Source organism: Lynx canadensis, chromosome C1, assembly GCF_007474595.2.
Source record: "Lynx canadensis isolate LIC74 chromosome C1, mLynCan4.pri.v2, whole genome shotgun sequence".
NCBI lineage: Eukaryota > Metazoa > Chordata > Mammalia > Carnivora > Felidae > Lynx > Lynx canadensis.
In genome coordinates, this window is record NC_044310.1 from 62,157,354 (window position 1) to 62,165,854 (window position 8,501).

The window sequence follows — 8,501 nt, forward strand, 5'->3', positions numbered from 1 at the left end:
GAGGCCAGCATTACATTGATTCCAAAAGCAGACAGAGACCCCATGAAAATGGAGAACTACCAACCAATTTCCCTGAAGAACATGGATGCAAAAATTCTCAACAAGATACTAACAAACTGGAACCAACAATACATTAAAAGAATTATTTACCATGATTAAATGGGATTTATTGCTGTAATTCAGGGCTGGTTCAATATCTGCAAATCCATCAATGTGATACATCACATTAATAAAAGAAAGAATAAGAGCCACATGATCCTCTCAATAGATGCAGAAAAAGCATTTGACACAATACAGCATTCTTTATTGATAAAAACCCTCAAGAAAGTAGGGATAGAAGGATCATACCTCAAAATCATAAAGGCTATATATGAAAGACCCACTGCTAATATCATCCTCAATGGAGAAAAACTGAGAATTTTCCCCTGTCAGGAATGCATGAGGATGTCCTTTCTCACCACTGTTATTTAACATAGTTTGGGAAGTCCTAGCCTTAGCAATCAGACAACACAAAGAAACAAACAGCATCCTGGGGCGCCTGGGTGGCTCAGTCGCTTAAGCGTCCGACTTCAGCCAGGTCACGATCTCGCGGTCCGGGAGTTTGAGCCCCGCGTCGGGCTCTGGGCTGATGGCTCAGAGCCTGGAGCCTGCTTCCGATTCTGTGTCTCCCTCTCTCTCTGCCCCTCCCCCGTTCATGCTCTGTCTCTCTCTGTCTCAAAAATAAATAAACGTTAAAAAAATTTTTTTTAAATATTAAAAAAAAAAAGAAAGAAAGAAAGAAACAGCATCCAAATCAGCAAGAAGGAAGTCAAACTTTCACACTTCACAGATGACATGATACTCTATATGGAAAATCCAAGATTCCAGCAAAAAACTGCTAGAACTGATCCATGAATTTGGCAATGTCACAGGATATAAAATCAACATACAGAAATGGGTTGCATTTCTATACACAAATATTGAAACAGCAGAAAGAGAAACCAAGGAATCGATTCCATAACTGCACCAAAAACCATAAAATATTTAGGAATAAACCTAACCAAAGAGATGAATAATCTATACACTTAAAACTATAGAAAGCTATGAAAGAAATTGAAGAAGACACAAAAAAATGGAAAAATATTCCACACTCATGGATTGGAAGAACGAATATTGTTAAAATGTCAATGCTACCCCAAACAGTCTACATATTCAATGCAATCGCTATCAAAATAATACCAGCATTCTTCACAGAGCTAGAACAAACAATCCTAAAATTTGTATGGAACCAGAAAAAACCACAAAATAGCCAAAGCAATCCTGAAAAAGAAAACCAAAGCTGGAGGCATCACAATCCCAGACTTCAAGCTATACTACAAAACTGTAATCATCAAGACAGTATGGTACTGGCACAAGAACAGACACTCAGATCAATGGAACATAATAGAGAACCTGGAAATGGACACCTGAACGTATGGCCAACTAATCCTTGACAAAGCAGGAAGAATATGCAAGGGAAAAAGACAGTCTCTTCAGCAAATGATGCTGGGAAAATTGGACAGCGACCTGCAGAAAAATGAACTTGGACCACTTTCTTACACCAAACACAAAAATAAACTCAAAGTGGGTGAATGACAGGAGGCCATCAAAATCCTAAAGGAGGAAAACAGGCAACAACTCTTTGACCTCAGCTGCAGCAACTTCTTACTCACATGTCTCTGGAGGCAACAGAAACAAAAACAAAGTGAACTATTGGGACCTCATCAAGAGAAAAAGCTTCCACATAGTCAAGGAAACAATTAGTGAAATTAAAAAGCAACCAATGGTATGGGAGAAGATATTTGCAAATGACATATCAGATAAAAGTATCCAAAATTTATAAAGAATTTACTAAATTCAACAAGCAAAGAAACAAATAATCCGGTGAAGAAATGTGCAAAAGACATGAATAGACACTTGTCTGAAAGAGGCATTCAAATGGTTAACAGACACATGAAAAATGTTCATCATTACCCATCATCAGGGAAATACAAACCAAAGCCACAATGAGATATCACCTCACACTTGTCAGAATGGCTAAAATTAACAACTCAAGCAACAACAGATGTTGGCAAGGACCTGGAGAAAAAGGAACACTTTTGCGCTGCTGGTGGGAATGCGACTGGTGCTGCCACTCTGGAAAACAGTATGGATGTTCCTCAAAAAATTAAAAATAGAATGTCCATATGACCCAGCAATGCACTACTAGGGTATTTATCCAAAGGATACAGGAGTGCTGATTCGAAGAGGCACATGCACTCCTGTATTTATAGTAGCACAACGGACAATAGCCAAATTTTGGAAAGAGCCCAAATGTCCATCAACTGATGAATGAATAAAGAAGATGTGGTATATATATACAATGGAATATTAGTGATCAAAAAGAATGAAATTTTCCACTTGCAACAATGTGGATGATACTAGAGTATATCATGCTAATTGAAATAAGTCAGAGAAAGACAAATATCACATTATTTCACTCATATTTAAGATACAAAACAGATGAACATAAGGGAAGGGAAGCAAAAATAATATAAAAACAGAGCAGGGGACAAACCTTAAAAGAATATTAAATGCAGAGAACAAACAGGATTTTTGGGTTGGGTGTTGGATGTGGGGATGAGTTAAATGGGTGAGGGGCATTAAGGAGGATACTTGTTGGGATGAGCACTGGAAATTATATGTAAGTGATGAATCACTGAATTTTATTCCTGAAGTCAGTATTACACTATGTATTAACTAACTTGGATTTAAATTTAAAAAAATAATAATGAAATAAAAAATAATAAAAAAATAAAAAGCACATATGAGGGGTGCTTGGGTGGTTGAGTCAGTTAAGCATACTACTCTTGATCTGCACTCAGGTCATGGTCTCATGGTTCGTGAGTTTGAGTGTAGAACCTGCTTGTGATTCTCTCTCTCTCTCTCTCTCCTCTCTCTCTCTCTCTCTCTCTCCTTCTCTCTCTGTCCCTCCCCTGCTCATGCTCTGTCTCTCTCAAAATAAATAACTAAACTTAAAAAAAAAAGCCTACTTCTAAATACACATGATTTTTTTTGTAGGTCTCTAACCTTGTAGACTTATACCAGTACCACAGTGTTTGATATAATATAACTTAAAATTTGATAAGTGGTATGGCAGTCAGAAAAACTCCTCCCCAAAGATATTCACATCCGGATCCCTGGAACCTATGAATATGTTACTTTGCATGACAAAGGAACTTGGCAGATATGATTAAATTAAAGCTTTGATATGTAGAGATTATTCTGGATTATCTAGATGGGCTCAATCTAATGCCTAGATCTTAAAAGGGGAGAAGCTTTCCCAGCTGCGATTAGCATGAGAGAAAGATGTGATAGAGGAGATTGGGAAGATACATGCAATATTCTTGGCTTTCAAGATGGAGGAATAAGGCCATCAGCCAGGAATGCCAGCAGTCTCCAGAAGCCGGAAAGGGCAAGGAAATTATACCTCTAAAGCCCATAGATATGAATACCACCCTGCTGACACTTTGATTTTAGCCTAGTGAGACCTGTATTTGTGCTAATCTACAGAAATGTAAGAAAATAAACACACATATAATATGCAATATATAATATAATATAATATTTTATATCTACCTATATTCATATGTGTATCTATACCTATAGATATCCTATCAGTACTTTTTCTTTGAGGAACCTTAACACACATATTTTCTTAATTATTTCAATAATCTTTTCTAACATTTCTTCATATAAAGCTTTCTCTTACATCTTTTATTAGATTTAGTATTGATTGCCATAGAGGTTTATTGATATTATAAACAGTACCTTTTTTATTTCATTTTATAGTTTGATGCTTGAATATAGTTTTAACATAAATGAATTTTGAATATTAGTCTCATTTTCAGCAGTATACCTGAGCTCTACCATGGTTTCGAATAATTGGTCAGTTCTCTTGGATGTTCTATATAGAATATCACATCAGTAAAAATTAACCATTTTGTTTCTACTTTCTAATCCCTTTGGGCTCCTTCTCAGTGTTGTAAAGTGTGTATTTGTGAAAGTAGGCTAAATGATATAATAAATGTAACATTTCAGTGGCCACATACAGAGAGAGAGGGTGCCTAGAGGGTTGTATGGAAGGTTTCCTTGTACCTCAGGTCTTGAGGTAGTGAACATCACTTATTCCCATGTTTCTTTACCCAGAATTCAGTCACATGAGTCTACCTAACTGCAAAGGAGACTGAGAGATATGAGCCGTGGGCCCAGGAAGAAAGATAAATAGCAGTTGTTAGTGGTAGCTTGATGTTCTTTGGTATCTATTTGGATAGAGGAGGTGTCAGATATTAAACTGATAAAAACAGATACTACACTTGATCTTAGCCAAAAGGCCAAGAAGTGATGGGTATCTATTTGGAATGAGAATTGCTGGGCCAAAGCATATCATTGTTTTTATACTTTCATATTATTTTTATGCTTTATTTTTGTATACAATATAGGGATATTGATATAATTTCAAGGTGGCCTCAAATACTTTGTAACAATACACAGTTAGGACTCATTTAAAAATTGATCTAGCTCTGTCCAAGACTGCTATCTTCTACGAAGTTATAGAAATAGCCTAGTATTTCTTCTATGTAGAAACAAACTTTTAAGGGAGAACATTGCTCAGGGGCTGTTAAGGAGGCCATCTCTGGGAGGAAAAAAAAAACACCCTGTACTAGCTTCTCCATTCCATTGGAAGCATCTATTGTTTTTTTTTTTTTATGTTTACTTATTTTGAGAGAGAGAGAGAAAGACAGAGCACGAGAAGGGGACAGGCAGAGAGAGAGGGAGACACAGAATCTGAAGCAGGCTCCAGGCTCTGAGCTGTCAGCACAGAGCCCAATGCAAGGCCCAAAACCATGAACTGCGAGATCATGACCCGAGCCAAAGTTGGACACTTAACCGACTGAGCCACGCAGGCACCCTGGAACCACCTTTATATTTATTAAATCAAATGATAATAAAAGTCATGAAAGAACACACTGAAGCTTTTGGAGAGGAGAGGAATGTCTTTTTGGTCACAGAGATGATGGAGGTAAGAGAGTTCACATGACTGTGAAGTGTGCAGAGGCCACAGGCCTTCTCTAGCTCTTGCTGGAAGAAATTCCTCTTTCCCCTCCAACAGATGCCTCTTCGAATCTCATCCAACTCCATTGAAAACGATCACATCAATACACAGCTTTATTTATATGAAATTTTAGTACCTGAAAGAACAGTTCTCCCTCATTGTTTTCACTTTTCACTCTTCAAGCCCTCACTTAGAAATTGCCACGAAAGCCTCCATACCATTGGTCAAGTAGGCACTAAGTTCTCTGTGATGGGCACCAACACTATTAGACTGTAGGTCTAACAAAGGAGTGCTGGGCTTGTAACAGTGAAGAGTTTCATTTCAATTTGTTTTATAGAAGAATATAAGTCAGGCATGATGATATATTTAGATATCCAGTGTTCAGGTTAGAGAAAGTTGATTAGTTACCTAGGTAACACGTGATTAACAACAGGAAAAGTAGTGACCTGATCATCTGTATGTGACTAAAGTTTAGGTTACCAAACATGATATAGCCCCTATCTCAGATTTTTCCAGTATCTCCTGTTGTTTGAGCTTGGTGGCTACTGAGATTAGGAAATCTACAAAAGCACCAGATTGGGGTGATTTTGCTGTCCTATGGCAAAAAGTGCTGCAGAGGGACATCTTCCCTCTAAGAAACACTGTGGTTTAGCCAACACATTGCTAGCTGAAATTCCTAGCTGTGAGAAAGGTTAGCAAATTTACTAGCCAGAATTGCAAAGAAGGTGGAAAGAACGTGATAATTTATTCTGAAGGCTAATTTAAAAAGCAGGCTCCCCTTAAAATCTACTTAGATCCTTCTCACATTTTTCGATTTCTCCCTGTGTAACTGTATACCTCTTTTCCCTTCCTGCTTCCAATTCTGCTTCTGTCTTATATTCTTGTATCTCTCTCAATTTCCCCAATATTTACCTTTTGTCTTCTTTTTTCTTCTTCTCCCACTCTTTCTTCAACTTCTTTATCATATTTTCTCTTCTCTCACCTCCCACCTTTTTGTCACCTCCTCATAAGTCACAGGAGTAAATATATTTCTATTATTGGCCATTAATGTTAAAGACAGATTTTATTTATTTCTTGGTCTTAATACAACATTTAAATTAATTGAATGTTCCATATACAACTTCATGTTATGTGACCTCATCTGAATACTTGGTTTAGAATAGGACTGAGGACTCTACATTTTTACCAAATACCCACAGGTGATTCTGCTGTGGGTGTTCTGTAAGATTACATTTTGTAAAATCCTGCTTTCGCTCATTTTTCACAGTTACCAGTACTACCTCCCATGCTGCAATTTGAAAACCTCCTCTTTTCTTAAATTCCAATGTCCACTATTTACAGATGACCTTGCATATTACTTTATAGAGAAAAGGTAATAATGTGAGTTTTTTCAGTTTTCATCTTTTGACAACCACTAAGGATGTGTCTCTTTTTTTCCCCTGAATTCATCCTTGCAACCCTTCTTTTATCAAAGCTGAAAGTGTGCTCTGAAATTCCATCATTCAGAAGACAAGTCCATCTCCCCCAGCCCCCATTATTCCTTCTCTTTACCTTTCCTCTCCCTCCCTCTGTTCCTCTTTTTCTCTCTCCCCTCCTCCTCCCACCCCTCTCTACCCTACTAATTCCTTAATGTTTTTGTTGTCACTGCTACTATTATTGATATGAAGATATATCTCTTTACAAACTGATAAGCTTCTTGAGGATAGGGTTCACATAATCATCTTTATATACCTACAAAGCACCTAGTTCTATCCTTCAATAAATATTTGTTGAATAAACTATTAGTTATTCTTTTCCCTAATACAAAATAAAACTGAATTGGTCATTTGTCTTCATGCATATTCCTCAACTGAGTATTTTTTCTAAATCATGGAAGTGACAAACCTCAGCCTTGGATTAAGGAATAGCTGTTCAGGGGCACCTGGGTGGTTCAGTCAGTTAAGTGTCCAACTTCAGCTCAGATCATGATCTCACAGTTCATGGGTTCAAGGCCTGCATCCAGCTCTGAGCTGACAGCTCGGAGCTTGGAGTCTGCTTCAGATTCTGTGTCTCCCTCTCTCTCTGCCCCTCCTGTCTCTCAAAAATAAAATTATAATCTTTAAACTGATTTGATTCTCCCATTTTACTGTATAATAGTTCTCTGTTTCTATATAAAAATAACACACTAAAATTACTTAACCTTTGAGGAAAATTCATATTAAAGGAAAATGTATCATTATTTATCCTTGGGCATTGTCCCTTGATTCAATCAGCACTTACATCTGGAGGCACTCATATCCCCATTTGAGAGAATTAATCTAATTTAATGATTAAACTATCATTTGGGGTGCCTGGGTGGTGCAGTCGGTTGAGCATCTGACTCTTGATTTTGGCTCAGATCATGATCTTAGGGTTGTGGGATTGAGCCCTAGGTTGGGCTCTGCACTGAGCATAGAGCCTGCTTGAGACTCTCTCTCTCTCTCTCCTCTCTCTCCCTCTGCCCTGTCTCCTGCTCTCTCTCTCTCTCCCTCTCTAAAATAAATAAAATGAAAACAAAACAAAACAAGCAAAACTATCATTTGCCTGGACCTCTAAAAATTGTAAAATATTTTCCACATAAATTATGTCACTGGGCCTCTTGGCATCTTTTTTTTCCAGGCTTTGCCTACTTTACCTAATCTTTCAATACTGGAATCCCTCCAGGCTCAGTCCTATGCCCCTTTCCTTTATAACTTTATATTCTCTCCCTAGATAATATTTTCTTTAAGCCATGGTTTCAAGTACTTTGTACATTTCAGTGATACTCAAATCTATATTCTTAGAATCATGTATACAACTGGTTGCTCGACATCACATCTTGGGTGTCTGACAAGCATTTTAAAATTTAAATATTCAGCATGGAATTCATGATCTTCCTCCAAATCTTGGCCTGCTCCATTCAAAAGCACCACCATCCATCTAGCCATACAAACCAGACACTGGTATCATCTATGACATCTCAGCATCCCTCACATCAATTTCCAATATATTAACAATATTTACCCATTTCTGAAAATGCCTCCAGTTCGTCTATTTATCACAAGTTCACCACCACCATCCCAGTTCGAGCTACAATTTTTTCTACTAAAATAGATATTTGTATTTCTATGAGATGTAGGCACCTTGTAATAAATATGTCCAACCCATTCTTTTCCAATCTTCTTCATGGGAAATGGAACCACCATAAATCTAGTTTCTCAAGTGAAAGTTAAGAGATAATTCTAAATTCACCTTCCTCCATGCTCTAACCCCAGTTCTCATTGTGTTCTGATGACTATATATTCAAAATATATGTCTGTTTCATCTCTTCATTTCTCTGTTAACATTCTATTCTAAGCCACCAACATCAACTGGATACCTACAGGAACCT

At 37.3% G+C, this 8,501-nt stretch overlaps 1 pseudogene; it reads right to left on the minus strand.

Moving 5' to 3' along the window:
- Positions 1–4,292: 4,292 nt before the first annotated feature.
- LOC115522694 lies at positions 4,293–4,403 on the minus strand (annotated as a pseudogene).
- Between the last annotated feature and the right edge of the window lie 4,098 nt (positions 4,404–8,501).